A 20,768-nucleotide genomic window follows, 5' to 3' on the forward strand; every position below is an offset into this window, starting at 1 on the left:
GGAATAACAGCTTCAAACGTGCCTTGTACACCAAACAGCACCAGCTCAGGCCAGGAGTGCTACCAGCGCCCAAAGGCTTGCTGGTGGCTCCATCACATGATGCAATCATCTCATCAGCTGAAAAGCCAAGCTCTCTTGCAACTATGCTGGAACTCTCTATACTCTAAGTTCACTGTCCTTAGAGGGAACCTTGCAAACTGAAAGCTTAACTGGAATAATTAGTGTTAAGGGGGAAGGGAAGAAAGACAGCCTAGTCCATCTCATCACTTTACCAGATATAACAAACACTGCCTTAAAAGAGAGTAGATAAATTTAAACTCATAAAGGCTAATTTGTACATAAATTTACATTGAAATAATTAATCATAAATGCTTATTTTAGAAAGAGGTTAAATTTGTCTACTTTATAAGGATTTTGAAGAGAATCTTAGAGAACTTTCACTGATCATGCTTATGAATAATAAAGAACATATTTTGCAAAATACAGTAAACTAAAGAACTTGCAATGTAACAAAACTGTCCTCTATATAGAAATAAAATTATCCCCATTAACACTGAAGTAAATAAACTCAAAGTGTTTTTGTCAGTCAACTATTAAGAACAAGCCATTATGTGGGTACCTTAATTAATAGAGGATACAAAACACATGTTACCCTCAACATGCTTATACAACAAAGCAGAGGAAGCAAACACACACAAGAACTAGTAAACAATGGAGAATCCCAGGGACAAATGAGCCTGGTAGGCTGCAGTCCATGGGGTCTCAGAGAGTCAGACACAACTGAACACCTTCACTTCACTTCACTTCACAGCTTTATAAACAGAAATTCCAACCATGGCACATGCTGGTCACTAAATATATATTAATCAATTAGTAAATTTAGGTCAGTGAATAAACATTAAATTAACTGCACTAGCAATCATTGGAAAACTTGGAAAACTCAGCAGTGGCCACAGTACTAGAAAAGGTCATTTTTCATTCCAATACCAAAGAAAGGAAATGCCAAAGAATGCTCAAACTACCGCACAATTGCACTCATCTCACACGCTAGTAAAGTAATGCTCAAAACTCTCCAAGCCAGGCTTCAGCAATACATGAACCATGAACTTCCAGATGTTCAAACTGGATTTAGAAAATGCAGAGGAACCAGAGTTCAAATTGCCAACATCTGTCGGATCATCGAAAAAGCAAGAGAATTCCAGAAAAATACCTACTTCTGCTTTATTGACTACACCAAAGTCTTTGACTGTGTGGATCACAGCAAACTGTGGAAAATTCTTCAAGAGATGGGAATACCAGACCACCTGAGCTGTCTACTGAGAGATCTGTATGAAAGTCAACAAGCAACAGTTAGAACTGGACATGGAACAACAGACTGGTTCCAAATCAGGAAAGGTGTATGTCAAGGCTGTATATTGTCACCCTGCTTATTTAACTTATACGCAGAGTACATCATGAGAAATGTCTTGCTGGATGAAGCACAAACTGGAATCAAGATTGCCGGGAGAAATATCAATAACCTCAGATATGCAGATGACAGCACCATTATGGCAGAAAGCGAAGGAACTAAAGAGCCTCTTGATGAAAGTGAAAGAGGAGAGTGAAAAAGTTGGCTTAAAGCTCAACATTCAGAAAACCAAGATCATGGCATCCAGTCCCATCACTTCATGGCAAATAGATGGGGACACAGTGGATAAAGTGGCTGACTTTATTTTTGGGGGCTCTAAAATCACTGCAGATGGTGACTGCAGCCATAAAATTAAAAGACACTTGCACCTTGGAAGAAAAGCTATGACCAACCTTGACAGCATATTAAAAAGCAGAGACATTACTTTGCCAACAAAGGTCCATCTAGTCAAGGCTATGGTTTTTCCAGTAGTCGTGTATGGATGTGAGAGTTGGACTATGAAGAAAGCTGAGCACCAAAGAATTGATGCTTTTGAACTGTGGTGTTGGAGAAGACTCTTGAGAGTTCCTTGGACTGCAAGGAGTTCCTTCCAGTCCATCCTAAGGGAAATCAGTCCTGAATATTCATTGGAAGGACTGATGTTGAAGCTAAAATTCCAATACTTTGGCCACCTGATGTGAAGAACTGACTCATTTGAAAAGACCCTGATGCTGGGAAAGATTGAAGGCAGGAGGAGAAGGGGACGACAGAGTATGACATGGTTGGATTGCATCACCGACTTGATGGACATGAGTTTGAGTAAGCTGCAGGAGTTGGTGATGGACAGGGAATCCCAGCGTGCTGCAGTCCATAAGGTCACAAAGAGTTGGACACGACTGAGCGACTGAACTGAACTGAGCAATCATTGCCTTTAGAATTATAAAAAATGATATGGCTAGAAGAGATTTCTTGAAAGAAGCAGAATTTGAGAAAGTTTTTTTTTTTTTCTTTCTTTTTCTTTTCTTAATTGAAGTAAAGTTGACATATAATATCAGTTCCCGATATACAAAATAGTGATTCATCATTTATATACATGACAAATACATCACCATAGTAAGTCTGGTAACCACCCATAGCTATTACAAAGCTAAACCATACAAAGTTATTACAATATTACTGAACATAATCCCTATACTGGACATTACATCCCATGGTTTATTAATAAGTGGAAGCTTGTACGTCCTAATACCCTTCACCTATTTTGCCAACCACTCCCCACCTCTGGTGACCACCAGTTTGTTCTCTGTACCTGTAGGTCTGTTTCTGTTTTGTTTAGTTTGTTCCTTTGTTTTTTTTTTTTAAGATTCCACATTTGTATTTGTCCTTATCTGGCTTAGTATAATACCTTCTAGGCCCATCCATGTTGTCGCAAATGGCAATATCTTTTTTATGGCTGAGTAGTATTCCATTCCATACCACATCTCTTTTACCCATTCATGTATAGATGGACACTTAGGTTGCCTGACTATTGTAAATAAAGCTTCTAATAACACTGAATTGTGTATATATCTTTTTTAATTAGTTTTTTTGTTCTTTGGATATACAAGAATGGTTTTGAATAAGTTACAGAGTTTGGTTATGTGAAGAAGAATTCTGGTGGACCAAACAGCAAGGGTAAAAACTTCCATGCAGAGGGATGAGAAGGGGATGTGAAAGTCCATCTGGCTTTGAATCGAAAATTGTTTAAGTTAGTGGGTGGGTAACAAGAAATAAGAGTGCAAGGTTAAAGGGTTAATTGATAGCTTGTTTACAGAAATAATATTCCAATTTAAGGATTCTGCAGAGGTGCCTTAAGGTACTCTGGAGATGGGCTCTTGAAAGGACACTCGATTTAAGACGTGTTCTTCCAGATTCAACCAGAGCAGTTATGCTTTCAACTGTATTGTTTACTGGATTTCTAAGGTAAAATAGTTAAGAAATGATACCACAGTTAAGGAAACTAAAATAAAATGTTAACACATCTTTCTCAGAAAATAATAAAGCAGAAGATTAAAAAAAATAAACTGAAGACTGACAACTCAATAAGCTCAAGGTATTGTATTTAAGGGAATGTTACATCTGACAGAAAATACACACTTTGGGGAGGCACACACAGAACAATTACAGAAACAGACTGTGTATTAGACCATAAAAGAAACCACAGAAAAATCAATATCATATAAGCTGTCTCTTTGGACATGGTGCAATAAAACTATGAAAAACTGTAACAACAAAAAATAATTAAAGTCCTCTTCTGTTTTGACATAGATTAATAATTAAAATAAATTAATGCCAATACTAACATAAAGAGATTTTGTAAACAGTGCTGAATGAAAAGGGGGACAAACAGAATGGGGTCAACACATTATGTAATACTATTTATGTGAATTAAGATTCCACACAAAAACCACAACACATATTTTGAAAGTTCATATCAGATCAGATCAGATCAGTCGCTCAGTCATGTCCAACTCTTTGCGACCCCATGAACTGCAGCACGCCAGGCCTCCCTGTCCATCACCAACTCCCGGAGTTCACTCAGACTCACGTCCATCGAGTCAGTGATGCCATCCAGCCATCTCATCCTCTGTCGTCCCCTTCTCCTCTTGCCCCCAATCCCTCCCGGCATCAGAGTCTTTTCCAATGAGTCAACTCTTCGCATGAGGTGGCCAAAGTACTGGAATTTCAGCTTTAGCATCATTCCTTCCAAAGAAATCCCAGGGCTGATCTCCTTCAGAATGGACTGGTTGGATCTCCTTGCAGTCCAAGGGACTCTCAAGAGTCTTCTCCAACACCACAGTTCAAAAGCATCAATTCTTCGGCGCTCAGCCTTCTTCACAGTCAAAACACAAATAGCTAACACATTAGAATGGTTAATTACAGTGGCTGGAAAGAGATAGGAATAAAAGGGAGCAAAGAAAAGCAAACAGGGACTCCCAGCTGACCAATGACAGTAATATGCTATGAAAGATTATATTTAATGCAATCTCATGCCCCTGGGACCTGAAAAAACAGAATGAGCTGAGAAAGGTTTTAGTGTTAAATTAATATAAAAAGACTTCCAGTTACCAAAATTTGTCTGACTTTTCAATCTTCTGAGAAAAAAAGAAATAACCTCCATGACCATTAACTGTATATGTAACTGCTTAGACTTGCAAATGATTAATGATCCTCCTCCAAAGGAGGATCAAGAGGGATCTTCCTTTGGTAAATAGTGGCTCCATCACAACTGATGAACAACCCAAGTGCTATAAAAGGTGAATCTCTAGCAATACATTCTTGTGGCAGAATAGAAAGAGCAAGGGCCCAAGGGTTAGAATTCAATTCAAATCCTTAGTTGAGGCACTTAACACCACTAGTTTCTTGGACAAATACTGAACCTCTATAAATTGCAGATTTCTTATTTAAGCTGATAGCATAAAATGGATGCTAACTAAAAATTCCTGGCACATAGACTCCAAATAACATTAGGGACCGATTTGGTCATGATTTCGTCTTTATCATTCAGTTCTGTTGAGGTTTTAAGTTAGTTTTCAGTTGGTGCCAAAGCTACTCTTTTCTTCTTTATCTGTCTTGAGGAAAACTGAGGTAGTGGTTCCCCACGATGCAATGAAGGAAGCAGGCACACTGTCCTCCAACAGCAATCAGGAGAGGAAGGGGCTGACATCGTTCCTTCCCAGATTCTCTTATTTGAGTTTCTTACACTGAGGAGTTCCAAGGACAACCTTGTGAGGTGCAAAGGAATAACAGCACTGTTTCCAGTGACTGTCCCTGGTCCGTAGGCCACTGAGGTGGCTTTAAAACTGTGTGTTAGTCAAGTGTGAAATTAAAACCCTTTCCACAGTTTCGGTCTGGGAAGATATAAAAGATCTGGAGGTGGACGGTAATCATAGTTGTACAACAATGTGACTGTACTTCATGCTACTGAACTCTACACTTAAAAGTAATTAAAATGGTGTATTTGTTATGTATATTTTACCACAATTAAAAAAAACCGAAACCCTATCTACAGGTTTAAAAGACCCTTCAAAAAGCTGGTTCCCACATCAACATTCCACCAAGGGACTAAGTTGTAGATTTGTTATCCTAATTTTTGAAACCAGCAGCCCTATTATTCTGGCCAATTTTTTTTGTTGTTGTTATGACACTAGCATATTCCCATTTTTTTCGATTAACAAATGTTGATTGAATCCAAATTCATGTCTGGCTTGTGTTGTGAAGGGTGCACACAGAACTTCTTTTCAAGGGCATTAAAATCTATCATTGAAGACAGGCATATGTATCAGTAATTCTAATTCAGAGAGAGAAAAACTGTGAGAGAAATACCAGCAGCTGAAGTCACCCATCCATTTCACTGTATCATCTGAAAAACCAATTAATGTCTGCAAATGACAATAAGTATTATAGATAGTCTAGCCAATTCTCATCCTATTGGTCAGATATACCTTCTATTCCATAATGCTCAAACCTCATTTTAGCTGTCGTTTCCAATAACCCCACACCCAACTTATTCCAGCTTTATTTGCCTATAAAAAGGGTTATTCAGCTTTCCTTGACTTTTTTAAATTATTTCAAAAAAAAATTAGGAGAAGGGGATAAGATCAACAGAATAAAGCTCAGTTAAAAAAAAAAAAAAGCAAATCCCAGAACAAGAAAGAGCTGAGCATCCTTGAATGGTTTTGAAGTTTTAGTAATAATTTATTGGGGACCTGCTAAGTTGCAGAAACTGTGCTAAAAATCATTCAATAAATTTTCTCCATTTATGCTAAAAAAACACCCTATCAGGTAGAAATGATCATCTCTGCATTCAAGATATGGGGAAAAGATTCTGATGTTGAATAACCAGCTGGAAACTGATATAATAAGAATGCAAACCCAGTTTTGTTTGTCTGTCTTCATAGTACTATCTGAAAGTATCTTTTTTAGAATTCTTTCTTTCTATTGCCCTATCCTAGAATATAGGCCCCACAGTTTCTAGTATATCCCGCTGTCTTCTGCACTTAGTGCCTGGTATACATTAGGTGGTTAATACATACTAATACAATATATGCCTGTTGGAAGCATAAACAGATGATTTCTAAGGTCTTCTTCAATTGCTCTGCCTGCACTTTGGCCACTGCCCCAAACAATGCTACATAAAAGTCATCTGAGACCTAAAAGCATTAGACACATGCAATTTGTTGCAAAGACAATGAATTCCTTCAGGCAAAGGAAATAGAAAAATGGCTTCTTTCTTCTTTGCATTTGTATACATAGTAACAAAATCCATTAGGACTACTAGAAAATCAAAGTACTATGTATACATTATCTTTAAAAATCAACTCTATTAAACTGAAGAAGCTTAAAAAGCAAAAAAGATTGATAACTTTATCTTACTTATGTTCTCTCTCTCCCCACCCTCTCTTTTTTTCAGTGCGTTATAAAACAGGAAAAGCAGTAAGACAATGAAAATGTCCAATGTTCTATAGCACAGATGATCTTTAATTTTCAGTTAAATTTGTATTACCATTTTCAAGCTTCAGAATTTGAGTTATCCTACAATGTTTATTCAAATCCATAGCTACAAAGGCCTTAAAAGATGGCAGGTCCAACTCTTCAGATAAATTAAATGCTATATTTTACCACATCATAAAACCAGAGACTTTTAAATCAGGCAAAACAAGCTACATTATTGTGTAAAGCTGCCTTCTCTTATTGCACAGCTTCATCCAATTTATAAATAAAGACATAAGACTGAAGAAAGGAACACAATGCTATAATGCTAATTTATAGCTAGAAACTAAACACCTACAAGACCTTTTAGAACTAACATCCAAAAAAGATGTCCTTTTTATTACAGGAGACTGGAAAGCAAAAGTAGGAAGTGAAGAAACACCTGGAGTAACAGGCAAATTTGGCCTTAGAGTACAGAATGAAGCAGGGCAAAGGCTAATAGTTTTGCCAAGAGAATGCACTAGTCATAGCAAATACCCTCTTCCAACAACACAAGAGAAGTCTCTACACGTGGACATCACCAGATGGCCAACACCAAAATCAGATTGATTATACTCTTTGCAGCCAAAAATGGAGAAGCCCTATACAGTCAGCAAAAACAAGATTGGGAGCTGACTGTGGCTCAGATCATGAACTCCTTATTGCCAAATTCAGACTTAAATTAAAGAAAGTAGGGAAAACCACGAGACCATTCAGGTATGCCCTAAATCAAATCCCTCATGATTATACAGTGGAAGTGAGAATAGATTTAAGGGACTAGATCTGATAGATAGAGTGCCTGATGAACTATGGACAGAGGTTCGTGACATAGTACAGGAGACAGGGATCAAGACCATTCCCAAGAAAAAGAAATGCAAAAGAGCAAAATGGTTGTCTGAGGAGGCCTTATAAATAGCTGTGAAAAGAAGAGAAGGGAAAAGCAAAGGAGAAAAGGAAAGATATAAGCATCTGAATGCAGAGTTCCAAAGAATAGCAAGGAGAGATGAGAAAGCCTTTCTCAGTGATCAGTGCAAAGAAATAGAGGAAAAAAACAGAATGGGAAAGACTAGAGATCTCTTCAAGAAAATTAGAGATAGCAAGGGAACATTTCATGCAAAGATGGGCACAGTAAACAACAGGAATGCTATGCACCCAACTGAAGCAGAAGCTATTACAAAGAGGTGGCAAGAATATACAGAAGAACTGCACAAAATGATCTTCACGACCCAGATAATCATTATGGTGTGATCACTCACCTAGAGCCAGACATCCTGGGATGTTAAGTCAAGTGGGCCTTAGGAAGCATCACTACGAACAAAGCTAGTAGAAGTGATGGAATTCCAGTTGAGCTATTTCAAATCCTAAAAGATGATGCTGTGAAAGTGCTGCACTCAATATGTCAGCAAATTTGGAAAACTCAACAGTGGCCACAGGACAGGAAAAGGTCAGTTTTCATTCCAATCCCAAAGAAAGGCAATGCCAAAGAATGCTCAAACTCCCACATAATTGCACTCATCTCACACACTAGTAAAGTAATGCTCAAAATTCTCCAAGCCAGGCTTCAGCAATACATGAACCCTGAACTTCCAGATGTTCAAGCTGGTTTTAGAAAAGGCAGAGGAACCAGAGATCAAATTTTCAACATCTGCTGGATCATCAAAAAAACAAGAGAGTTCTAGAAAAACATCTATTTCTGCTTTATTGACTATGCCAAAGCCTCTGACTGTGTGGATCACAATAAACTGTGGAAAATTCTGAAAGAGATTGGAATACCAGACCACCTGATCTGTCTCTTGAGAAATCTGTATGCAGGTCAAGAAGTAACAGTTAGAACTGGACATGGAACAACAGACTGGTTCTGAATAGGAAAAGGAGTATGTCAAGGCTGTTTATTGTCACCCTGCTTATTTAACTTATAAGCAGAGTACATCGTAAGAAATGCTGGGCTGGATGAAGCACAAGCTGGAATCAAGACTGCAGGGAGAAATCTCAATAACCTCAGACATGCAGATGACACACTTATGGCAGAAAGCAAAGAAGAACTAAAGAACGTCTTGATGAAAGTGAAAGAGGAGAGTGAAAAAGTTGGCTTAAAGCTCAACGTTCAGAAAACTAAGATCATGGCATCTGTTCTCATCAATTTATGGCAAATAGATGGGGAAACAGTGGCTGATTTTATTTTTGAGGGCTCTAAAATCACTGCAGATGGTGACTGCAGCCATGAAATTAAAAGATGCTTACTCCTTGAAAGGAAAGTTATGACCAATCTAGACAGCATATTAAAAAGCAGAGACGTTACTTTGCCAACAAAGGTCCATCTAGTCAAGGCTATAGTTTTTCCAGTAGTCACTTATGGATGTGAGAGTTGGACTATAATGAAAGATTAGCACCAAAGAATTGATGCTTTTGAACTGTGGTGTTGGAGAAGACTCTTGAGAACCCCTTGGACTGCAAGGAGATACAACCAGTCCATCCTAAAGGAGATCAGACCTGGGTGTTCATTGGAGGGACTGATGTTGAAGTTGAAACTCCAATACTTTGGCCACCTGATGTGTAGAGCTGACTCATTTGAAAAGACACTGATGCTGCAAAAGATTGAAGGCAGGACGAGAAGGGTATGAGATGGTTGGATGGCATCACCAACCCAATGGACATGTTTGGGTAAACTCTGGGAGTTGGTGATGGACAGGGAGGCATGGCGTGCTGCTGTCCATTGGGTTGCAAAGAGTTTGACACGACTGGGTGACTGAACTGAGTAAAAGACTGAATGATGTTTGTACTTCAGTTTTTTCTTTACCATATTATGTTAAGTTTCTCCAATAGCATCTTAAAGAACAAAAATGACTTCCAATTTCTCCCTCATTAAAAAAGCTATCTTTAGAATCCTCAAGTTAATATAACATCTCCTTACAAAAAAAACCTTCACATTTCATCATGAATTCATCATTCATCATTGAATCTTTCCCACATTTTTGTAAACACCTCCATTTGCAGGCAAGCTGGACTGACATTCAGAGAAGTAAGGTCATCTGGCCGGAGCTGGAGCCAGGTTTACTGAAGAAAATAAGAGCTATGTACTCTCATAACACAGCTGTCTCTTAGATTAGAAGAATTTTAAATAATAAGGTGCTCCCTTAAGAGAACTCAAACAATGCCAGGCTTTAGTCTTAGATTATTTGCCAGGCTGGTTACCTAAAATTTATCCTCAGAGCCTATAAAAGAGAATCATGATTGGGCTCCACCAGCAGATGCTAAGCCAGCAAGACTGAGGAAAATTTTAGAAATTGGGTAAAGTTTTCTGTGTAACAAGATCCTTAGATGATTCTCATGGGCAGCTGGGTCTGTAAACAAAACACTAATCTCCCATGCAATTGCAAAAATTTTTTTCTACAGCAGTCATGACAATCAAACATAAAGTTCACAGACACCAAATTTAAGACAGGCATTAAATATGTCCAACACAGAACTAATCTAATATGGAGATTATCTTCGGCTCCACAATTATACTTTAGGATTAAATGAAAAATTTGTCTTGACTATACAATCAGTTCAGTTCAGTCACTCAATCATGTCCAACTCTTTGTGACCCCATGGACTGCAGCACACCAGGCTTCCCTGTCCATCACCATCTCCCAGAGCTTGCTCAAATTCATGTCCATCTATTGACTATAAAATATTCTATCATAATCTATTATAATTTATAATTATATAATATGTAAATTATGTTATAATTTAATTATAATCTAGTATAATCTATTGACTATACAATAGATTACTTTGAAATCTGAACCTCAGTCTTTCTCCTCCGCTCCTAGGCTGCCCCTCTCCTTCTCCAATTTCAAATGTTTTCTGTAATTTCCATTAGCAATTGCTTCTACTCTGTGGGTATAATAAATGTTGAACCAGAATTTCAAAAGGGGAGAAGGGAAGAAAAGTTAGTTAGTGTTTGGAGGAAAAGTAAACCTGAATTCTCATCTTTGAAAAGTCGAGAAATCACAAGCACGTTCGCTAATTAAGAATTTAAGAGAGAAGTCATAGCTGAGGTCTTTCTGTGTACGGCTGAGTCAGCACAAACTGTTCTACAGCATTTAAGACTCTACCTCACTACAGGGGAACCCCACACTGTAGAGCCTGGCATTTGCTCTATGGGGTACTGGGACGCATTTTCATGGCAACCAGTAGATGGGGGAACAGATATGTGGAAGAGGAGAGGTAAAAAGAGAATAGTATTTTAAAGATGTATTTATTTCAGTTTCACTAAAAAAACATTGAGGAGGGGTAAAAATTATTATTTTATTTCAAGTCAATGAGGTTTTCCTCTAAAATTAAGAAAAGAAATCCAAGGAATTCATACTTTGTTTCCTATAAACAAACATCCATCCACCCAGATAAATCAAGGAAGTACTAGCCTGTTTTAGTAACATACCCATTACTGGTATTTCCTAAAAACGTTTCCAAAAGTCAATCTTTACATTGATTTTCATTGAGTTCCACAGGGTGTTAGTCCAGTGGAAGTAGTTCCTATTCCAAATAACCTAGACATCTTCCATTTCTAAATACAAATCAAAGATTAGGAGATATGTAACTCCCTTCTTTAGGCTCCAGGCATTAGTATCCCTGAATAAACATCAGACTAGAATAACAAGAGACAGACAGAGAGAGAGAGAGAGAGAGAACAGTCTTTTGACTCAGCTGAACAGTCACAATTGTTTTAAACATGGATTCTCCAGCCCCATGACAACATTATCTGAAGAAAAGAATCCCAAGTTGCTCATAAATCTGTATCAAAGCATCAGCACTTGTCCTTGGCTACAAAAGCCAGTAAGATTTCTCCTGTGTGGTCTCTGGGTGTTTTCCTATCATCATAGGATATTAGCTGTTGCTAAGTAACAGAGCCTTTCACCCAAGAAAGAAACAATTCAAGTCACTGCCCAGGGTTTTAACAGCAAATGTTCAACTCACCAGAAAAAAGACCCAACACAATTTCAGAAGCATTTAGTCACCAGGTCTGTTTCCAACAACAGAAAACAATTTAATACAGAGAAAATAAGAGTGTTTCTTATATATTAAATACAATTCCATTTTTAAACAATCAGATTATGAGAAGCACTTCTTAATCTATTTTTCTTACATTGTAACCAACTTTTAATTCTGTTAGTACCTGCAGACTTGAGAAGTAAAAATATGGAAAACAAAAACAATCAGAAGAAACAACATGTGAACTCTAGTAGCAAGAAGCAAATCTCAAGTGAAATTTCAAGCCAAATAAAGAAAATAATGAAAACGTGTCAGGGCAAACAAACTATATTTGATGTGACAAATAAACAAAGTTTCCTCTTAAATGAAGATACTTTTGCCAGTAAGTAAGAGTGATAATATTATGTGGACTTACAGATAAAAATTAATAACTGAGACACAAAACTTGAGAACTACAGATAAGGATGATAATAACAGCTAGACATTGTTCTAAGTACTTTAGTTTAATTCATTTAATTTTTATGAACACCCTATGCAATAGGTATTATTATCCCCAACTTTACAGATGAACAAACAAAGGCACAGAGAAGACACAAACCCTCACAGTAACACAGCTAGTAAGTGATAAGGCAGGGATTTGAAATCAAAGACTGTGGCTCTGCAGTCAATAATCTCAGGTGAGAGTCAGGGCTAGAATTAAACAAAAGTATTACATACAGGGCTCGGAAGAAAAACAAAAACTCAATCTATTGTAAATATTTTCAATCTATTGTAAATATTGAATGGGAAAGGAAAGCAAACATAATGTTAAAGTGACATAATTCAGGCTGCCAATTGGAACAAGAATCACTACAATTAAAAGACCACAGCGTGAGAAAAAAAATACTCAACTAATCATGAAAATCTAAAATTTTCCCATTAGATGAAACAAAATTCAAATGAATCAATATGCAATAAGCAAATATTAAATAACAGGCACTATATAAATATCAATTGGACTTTCTCTGTCAGACACTATGTTGATCCCTTGGCACATTTGGGATTATGAAATGTAGTTCTCAAGACGTCCATTTACAGTAAATTGAAAAAGCAAACTGTTGTATATTCATACAGTAGAATTTTACTCGATAATAGAAGCAAACAAATAACACTACAGGCAACATATTTGAATACAAGAACATACTGCTGAGTTGAAAGACCAAGAAAGAACAGTGTCTGTTGTTGCTGTTCAGTTGCTCAGTTGTGTCTGACTCTTTGCGACCCCATGGACTGCAGCGCACCATGCTTCCCTGTCCTCCACCATCTCCCGGAGTTTGCTCAAATTCATGACCACTGAGTCATCCCCTTCTCCTCCTACCTTCAGTCTTTCCCAGCATCAGGGTCTTTCCCAATGAGTTAACTCTTTGCATTAGGTGGTTTAGGTATTGGCACTTCAACATCAGTTCTTCCAGTGAATATTCAGGATAGAGTTCCTTTAGGACTGACTAGTTTGATAGCCTTCCTGTCCAAAGGACTCTCAAGAGTCCTCTCCAGTACCAGAGTTTGAAGGCATCAGTTCTTCAGTGCTCAGAGTTTTTTATTGTCCATCTCTCACATTACTACATGACTACTGAAAAAACCATAGCTTTGACTATACAGGCCTTTGGAGATAAGGTAATGTCTCTGCTTTGTAATTTGCTGTTTAGGTTTGTCATTGCTTACCTTCCAAGGAACAAGCATCTTTTAATTTCATGGCTGCAGTCACCATCCACAGTGATTTTGGAACCCAAGAAAATCACGTCCTTCACCATTTCCTTTGTTTCTCCATCTATTTGCCATAAACTGGTAGGACCAGATGCCATGGTCTTCATTTTTTGAATGTTGAGCTTTAAGCTAGCTTTTTCACTCTCCTCTTTCACCTTCAAGAGGCTCTTTAATTCCTCTTCGCTTTATGCCATAAGGGTGGTGTCATCTGCATATCTGAAGTTATTGATATTTCTCCCCACAATCTTGATTCCAGCTTGCGCTTCATCCAGCCTGGCATTTTACATGATGTACTCTGCATATAAGTTAAATAAACAGGGTGACAATATACAGACTTGAGGTACTCCTTTCCCAATTTGGAACCAGTCTGTTGTTCCATGTCCAGTTCTAACTGTTGCTTCTTGAGCTCCATAGAGGTTTCTCAGGAGGCAGGTAAGGTGCTCTGGTATTCCCATCTCTTTCAGAATTTTCCAGTTTATTGTGATCTATACAAAGACTTTAGCATAGTCAATGAGGCAGAAATAGATGTTTTTCTGGAATTCTCTTCCTTTTGCTATGATCCAATGGATGTTGGAAAGAAACTAAGAAAGAAAAATGTATACACTCCATAATTCCACTTTTTATCAAGTTCAAAAACAGGCAAAGCTAATCTATTTGCAACAAAATCAAGACAGTGTTGACCTTTGGGGAAGAAAGAACAGTGAATCAGAGGGGGCATAAAGTGATTCTGGGTGCTAATAATATGCTGGTTGGTGGGTGAATATTCATCAAACTGTGATACAACTTTCTGTTTGTACATATTTCAATAAAACTATTTTTTAAAAAGAGACAATAAAATCATGAAATGACAGGATACTGCCTGAATTCTGATTTAAACAAACCAACTACATTGAGACAATAAAGAAATTTGATTATGCATTATATATTCAGTTCAGTTCAGTTGCTCAGGCGTGTCCAACTGTTTGAGACCCTATGAATTGCAGCACGCCTGGCAGGATTATATATTAGATAAAACCAAATAATTATTGTGTTATGTTGTATGTATATGTATTATTGATACACAACTATACATATTGTATAATATACTTTTCACAATATTATAGTTGTATTTTTAGAGATTTATATGTATGAATGGGGCTTCCCTGGTGGCCCAGTGGTAAAGAATCTGCCTGCCAATGTAGGAGACACAGGTTCGATCCCTGGGTCGGGAAGATTCCCTGGAAAAGAAAGCAGCAACCCACCTCAGTATACTTGTCTGGGAAATCCCATGGACAGTAGGAGGCTGGTAGGCTACGACTTGGAGTATGAAGTCAAATGGGCCTTAGGAAGCATTACTATGAACAAAGTTCATGGAGGTGACTGAATTACAGATGAGCTACTTAAAATCCTAAATGCTGATGCTGTTAAACTGCTATACTCAGTATGTCAGGAAATTTGGAAAATTCAGCAGTGGCCACAGGACTGGAAAAGGTCAGTTTTCGTTCCAATCCCAAAGAAGGGCAATGTCAAAGAATGTTCAAGCTACTGTACAACTGCACTCATTTCACATGCTAGCAAGGTTATGCTCAAAATCCTTGAAGCTAGGCTTCAGCAGTACGTGAAGCAAGAACTTCCAGATATGCAAGCTGGGTTTTGAAGAGGCAGAAGAATCAGAGATCGAATTACCAACATTTGTTGAATCATGGAGAAAGCAAGAAATATCTATTTCTGCTTCACTGACAATATTAAAGTCTTTGTCTAGATCACAACAAACTGTGGAAAATTCTGAAAGAGCTGGGAATACCGGATCACCTTACCTGCATCCTGCAAAATCTGTATGCAGTTCAAGAAACAACAGATAGAACTGGATATGGAACAATGGGCTGGTTCAAAATTGGGAAAAGAGTACATCAAGCCTGTATATTGTCACTCTGCTTATTTAACTTATAGGCAGAGTACATTATGTGAAATTCTGGGCTGGATGAAGCACAAGCTGGAATCAATGTTGCTGGGAGAAATATCAATAACCTCAGATTTGCAGATGACATCACTCTAATGCTAAGAAGTAAAGAGGAACTAAAGAGTCTCTTAATGAAGGTAAGAGTGAAAAAGCTGACGAATCTCAACATTTAAAAAACTAAGATCACGACATCCAGTCCCATCATTTCATGGCAAATAGAAGGGGAAAAAGTGGAAGCAGTGACAGATTTTATTTTCTTGGGCTCCAAAATCATCATGGACAGTGACTGTAGCCATGAAATTAAGATGCTTGCTTCTCTGAAGAAAAGCTATGACAAACCTAGACAATGTACTAAAAAAACAGACATCACTTTGCCAACAAAAGTCCATATACTCCAAGCTATGGTTTTTCCAGTAGTCATGTATGCACCATAAAGAAGGTTGAGCATCAAAGAACTTGGACTGCAAGGAGATCAAACCAGTCAATCCCAAAGGAAATCAACCTTGAAATAGGGTTAAATATTAGAAGGACTGATGCTGAAGTAAAAGTCCCAATACTTGGCCACCTGATGCAAAGAGCCAACTCATTGGAAAAGATGTGGATGCTGAGAAAGACTGAAGGAAAAAGAAGAAGAGGGCAGCAGAGGATGAGATGGTTCAATAGTATCATCAACTCAGTGAACATGAATCTGAGCAAACTGGGAGATAGTGGAAAACAGAGGAGCCTAGTGTGCTGCAGCCCATGGGGTCGCAGAGTCAGACATGACTTAGCAACTGAGCAACAACAACGCTTTTGATACTACCTAAGCACCCCACTCCAGTACTCTTGCTTGGAAAATCCCATGGACGGAGGAGCCTGGTAGGCTGCAGTCCATGGGGTCGCTAAGAGTCGGACACAGCTGGGCGACTTCACTTTCACTTTTCACTTTCATGCATTGGAGAAGGAAACGGCAACCCACTCCAGTGTTCTTGCCTGGAGGATCCCAGGGACAGGGAAGCCTGGTGGGCTGCCGTCCATGGGGTTGCACAGAGTCGGACACGACTGAAGTGACTTAGCATAGCATAACTCAACCTTAGGTAAAACCACTTAGGTAAAACCTTAGGGAAAAGCACTAGACCATCCAGATATGACCTAAATCAAATCCCTTACAATTATACAGTGGAAGTGACAAATACATTCAAGGAATTAGATCTGATAGAGTCCTTGAAGAACTATGGACGGAGGTTTGTGACATTGTACGGGAGGCAGGGATCAAGACCATCCCCAAGAAAAAGATACGCAAAAAGGTAAAATGGTTGTCTGAGAAGGCCTTACAAATAGCTGTGAATAGAAGAGAAGTGAAAGGCAAAGGAGAAAAGGAAAGATACACCCATTTGAATGCAGAGTTCCAAAGAACAGCAAAGAGAGACAAGAAAGCCTTCCTCACTAATCAATGCAAAGAAATAGAGGAAAACAATAGAATGGGAAAGACTAGAGACCCCTTCAAGAAAATTAGAGATATTAAGGGAACATTTCATGCAAAGATGGGCACAACAAACAATAGAAATGCTATGCATCTAACAGAAGCAGAAGATATTAAGAAAAGGTGGCAACAATACACAGCTGCTGATGCTGCTAAGTCACTTCAGTCGTGTCCAACTCTGTGTGACCCCATAGACGGCAGCCCACTAGTCTCCTCTGTCCCTGGATTTTCCAGGCAAGAATACTGGAGTGGGTTGCCATTTCCTTCTCCAATACATGAAAGTGAAAAGTGAAAGTAAAGTCGCTCAGTCGTGCCCAACTCTTAGCGACCCCATGGACTGCAGCCTACCAGGCTCCTCCATCCGTGGGATTTTCCAGGCAAGAGTACTGGAGTGGGTTGCCATTGCCTTCTCTGGACAATACACAGAAATATACAAAAAAGATCTTAGACCCAGATAACCACAACAGTGTGATCACTCACCTAGAGCCAGACATCCTGGAATGTGAAGTCAAGTGGGCCTTAGAAAGCATCACTACGAACAAAGCTAGTGGAGGTGATGGAATTCCAGTTGAGCTATTCCAAATCCTGAAAGATGATGCTGTGAAAGTGCTGCACTCAATATGCCAGCAAATTTGGAAAACTCAGCAGTGGCCACAGGACTGCAAAAGTCAGTTTTCATTCCAATCCCAAAGAAAGGCAATGCCAAAGAATGCTCAAGTAGTAGCAGTAGTTTAGTCATTAAGTTGTGTCCGACTATAACCTTCCAGGCTCCTCTGTCCATGGGATTCTCCAGGCAAGAATACTAGAGTGGGTTGCCATTTCCTTCTCCAGGGGATCTTCCTGACCCAGGGATCGAACCCAGGTCTACTGAATTGTAGGAAGATTCTTTACCAACTGAGCTACAAGGGAATGCCTAAGAATGCTCAAACTACTGCACAATTGCACTCATCTCACACGCTAGTAAAGAAATGCTCAAAATTCTCCAAGCCAGGCTTCAACAGTACGTGAAGCATGAACTTCCAGATGTTCAAGCTGGATTTAGAAAAGGCAGAGGAACCAGAGATCAAATTGCCAATATCTGTTGGATCAAAAAAGCAAGAGAGAGTTCCAGAAAAACATCTACTTCTGCTTTTTTGACTATGCCAAAGCCTTTGACTGAATGGACCACAACAAACTGTGGAAAATATACTTGGGTTCTTTCTTTCAGTCATTTAATAGCAGACAAAGATCTGATTGGATAATCAGTATCTAAACTCCTCTGAATCACATTTAGTTTAGAGAGGTACAGAAACCAGTCAAGAGAATTCATGACCAAGGATGTCAAGAATCAGAGTTCAATCAGCAACAAATGGCAAAACCAGGAAGGGAATTCAAGAGTCTTCATTAACTAGGCCAGTTTCACTATTCTAGGTCTCAGATATTGGGACAATTAGGCCAAATCTAAACTGAAGTTATAGGTTGGGTTATCTTCATCTCTCATTTTTGAAAATTTCACGCCAATTCCTTACTTACTGCTATGAGAAAACTGACCAGTCCGCTAAATCCCTCTGATAATGAGGGATGTGATGCAAGGTGATCATTCAGGGAGGGAGATGCAGTTGGCAAATGATCTATCTACAAATTGCAAGCTCACTAATGATGTTTAGGCTTAAAATACAAAATGAAATTAGTTATCAAGCAGGAAAGTTAATTCACCTTAATTAGGGAAGATGACTGTGCTTAGTCCCTCAGTTGTGTCCGAGTCTTTGTGACCACATGGACTGTAGCCTGCCAGGCTCCTCTGTCCATGGAATTCTCCAGGCAAGAATACTGGAGTGGGTTGTCATGCGCTCCTCCAGGGGATCTTCCCAACCCAGGGATTGAACCCAGGTCTCCCACTTTGCAGGTGGATTCTTTACTGTCTGGGCCACCAGGGAAGCCCAGGGAAGATGGTGCCCATACTCAAACACGTAGCTTCACACTATCAGTCTTGATGGGTACGCCCAGTGAGGCCTTTCTGTGAGAGCACCATTATACCCAAACCAGTGTTTTCCAAAGTGTGGTCCATGGATCACCCAAAAGAGTTGGAAGGAAAATGCACAGTTATCTGGACTCCATGTAACAGTCACAAAATCTAAGTCTTGCAATACAGCCAAAGAGTCATCATAGTTGGCTTTTCTTATTTTTATATATATAAACACATCTCTAGGTAATTCTTTGGAGAAGGCAATGGCACCCCACTCTAGTACTCTTGCCTGGAAAATCCCATGGACAGAGGAGCCTGGTGGGCTGCAGTCCATGGGGTCGCTAAGAGTCGTGTCTGAGTGACTTCACTTTCACTTTTCATTTTCATGCATTGGAGAAGGAAATGGCAACCCACTCCAGTGTTCTTGTCTGGAGAATCCCAGGGACAGTGGAGCCTGGTGGGCTGCCATCTATGGGGTCGCACAGTTGGACATAACTGAAGCGACTTAGCAGCAGCAGCAGCAGCAGGTAATTCTTATACATATTAGAAAAAAAAGTCTAAAAACCAAGATAAATCCCCAGCCAAGTTCAAAATGCCTTAATGACCTTAGAGATACCTGAAAACAAGGTATAAAAAGAGTTTGATTATTACTGACCTCAGATTTTTACTAAATCTTGGAAGTAAACTTGTAATGTTTTGATTTTGAAACAGCACTGAGAAAAGCCCAAAGTAATTTTTAAAATACCCATGAGAATAATTTGTTGCATATATTAAATATCAGGAGAACACAGAATATGGCTCTTTAATCACTAGCAAAGCACTGAGCTGCAGTTCCTTATGGTCACTATGCTGTAACTGAGTTACACGTGGGCTGATTTCGCTTCCTTGTCATTACCCAGTCATTGGGTGATGTTCAGCACAAGCTCCACACAGGCAACAGACCACAGTGACCAGCAGTGGCACTGGCAGCATTAAGGTGTTTAATTATATTTTCTGGAGCGGGGTGGAGCAGGGGGCAGCAGGAATGGCAGTTTCCAGTAATTAAAGCAGACTGTAGCAAAATGCAGAAAAAGGAATATAACATAATTGTTTTCAAGTTTACCTGGTCCCCTTAAGAACTGATTCTTTGGAAGCAAATTTCCCTCTGCATACCTGCTTAGGAAATCATCTGATTATATTTGCCCAGGGCCCTGTACATACATATTAGTTTTAATAACCATCAGATCAAGATTCAGGGAAGAAGTATAATTCTAGGTGAAATCTGACAGTATTTGGTGTGTCTTCTGTTGTTCATTGTTTGTGTCCTCTACTATCATAAAAGGAGAAACTACCTATTTTATTGATTAGAGTTCCTGGCCCAGAGAAGGTACAGCATAGACATATGAATAAATTATAGAAACACAAAACTTACAAATTCTTCATTATCTGAATTGGTCAAGATTATTTAGATTAATCAAAATTTCTAGTAAATATATAGAGTTTTGTTTTCCCTAAGAATTAAATTGTAATAAAAGACTCCAAAATTAAGCTGAGAATACATTTTGTGGGTAATTCAGATGTTTTAATATTATTAAAAACACTATCTTTTAGGTATAAGGAACAAGAGTCAATCAGGAAAAAAGTATACAAGCTTTAGAAAGATCTTCACTGAAAGGCATACAGTGCAATCAAAAAGAACTACTGTTCAAATTTCACTCTGACACACGGTGCCTGTGAACCTGTGCCTCTGAACCCGCCCACAAGGCACCAACCCTCACATTCCAATTTTTAAAAACAAGAACAATCGCCTTTCTTGTCCTATGAG

The 20,768-nt window shown here is 38.7% G+C and overlaps 1 protein-coding gene across 4 annotated transcripts in view; it reads right to left on the minus strand.

Annotated features, from left to right (window-relative positions):
- PATJ (PATJ crumbs cell polarity complex component) overlaps nt 1-20,768 on the minus strand; it is a 383,422-nt gene that overhangs the window by 170,475 nt on the left and 192,179 nt on the right. The window lies entirely within an intron of this gene.

The sequence above is a fragment of the Bos indicus genome, chromosome 3 (assembly GCF_029378745.1).
Source record: "Bos indicus isolate NIAB-ARS_2022 breed Sahiwal x Tharparkar chromosome 3, NIAB-ARS_B.indTharparkar_mat_pri_1.0, whole genome shotgun sequence".
NCBI lineage: Eukaryota > Metazoa > Chordata > Mammalia > Artiodactyla > Bovidae > Bos > Bos indicus.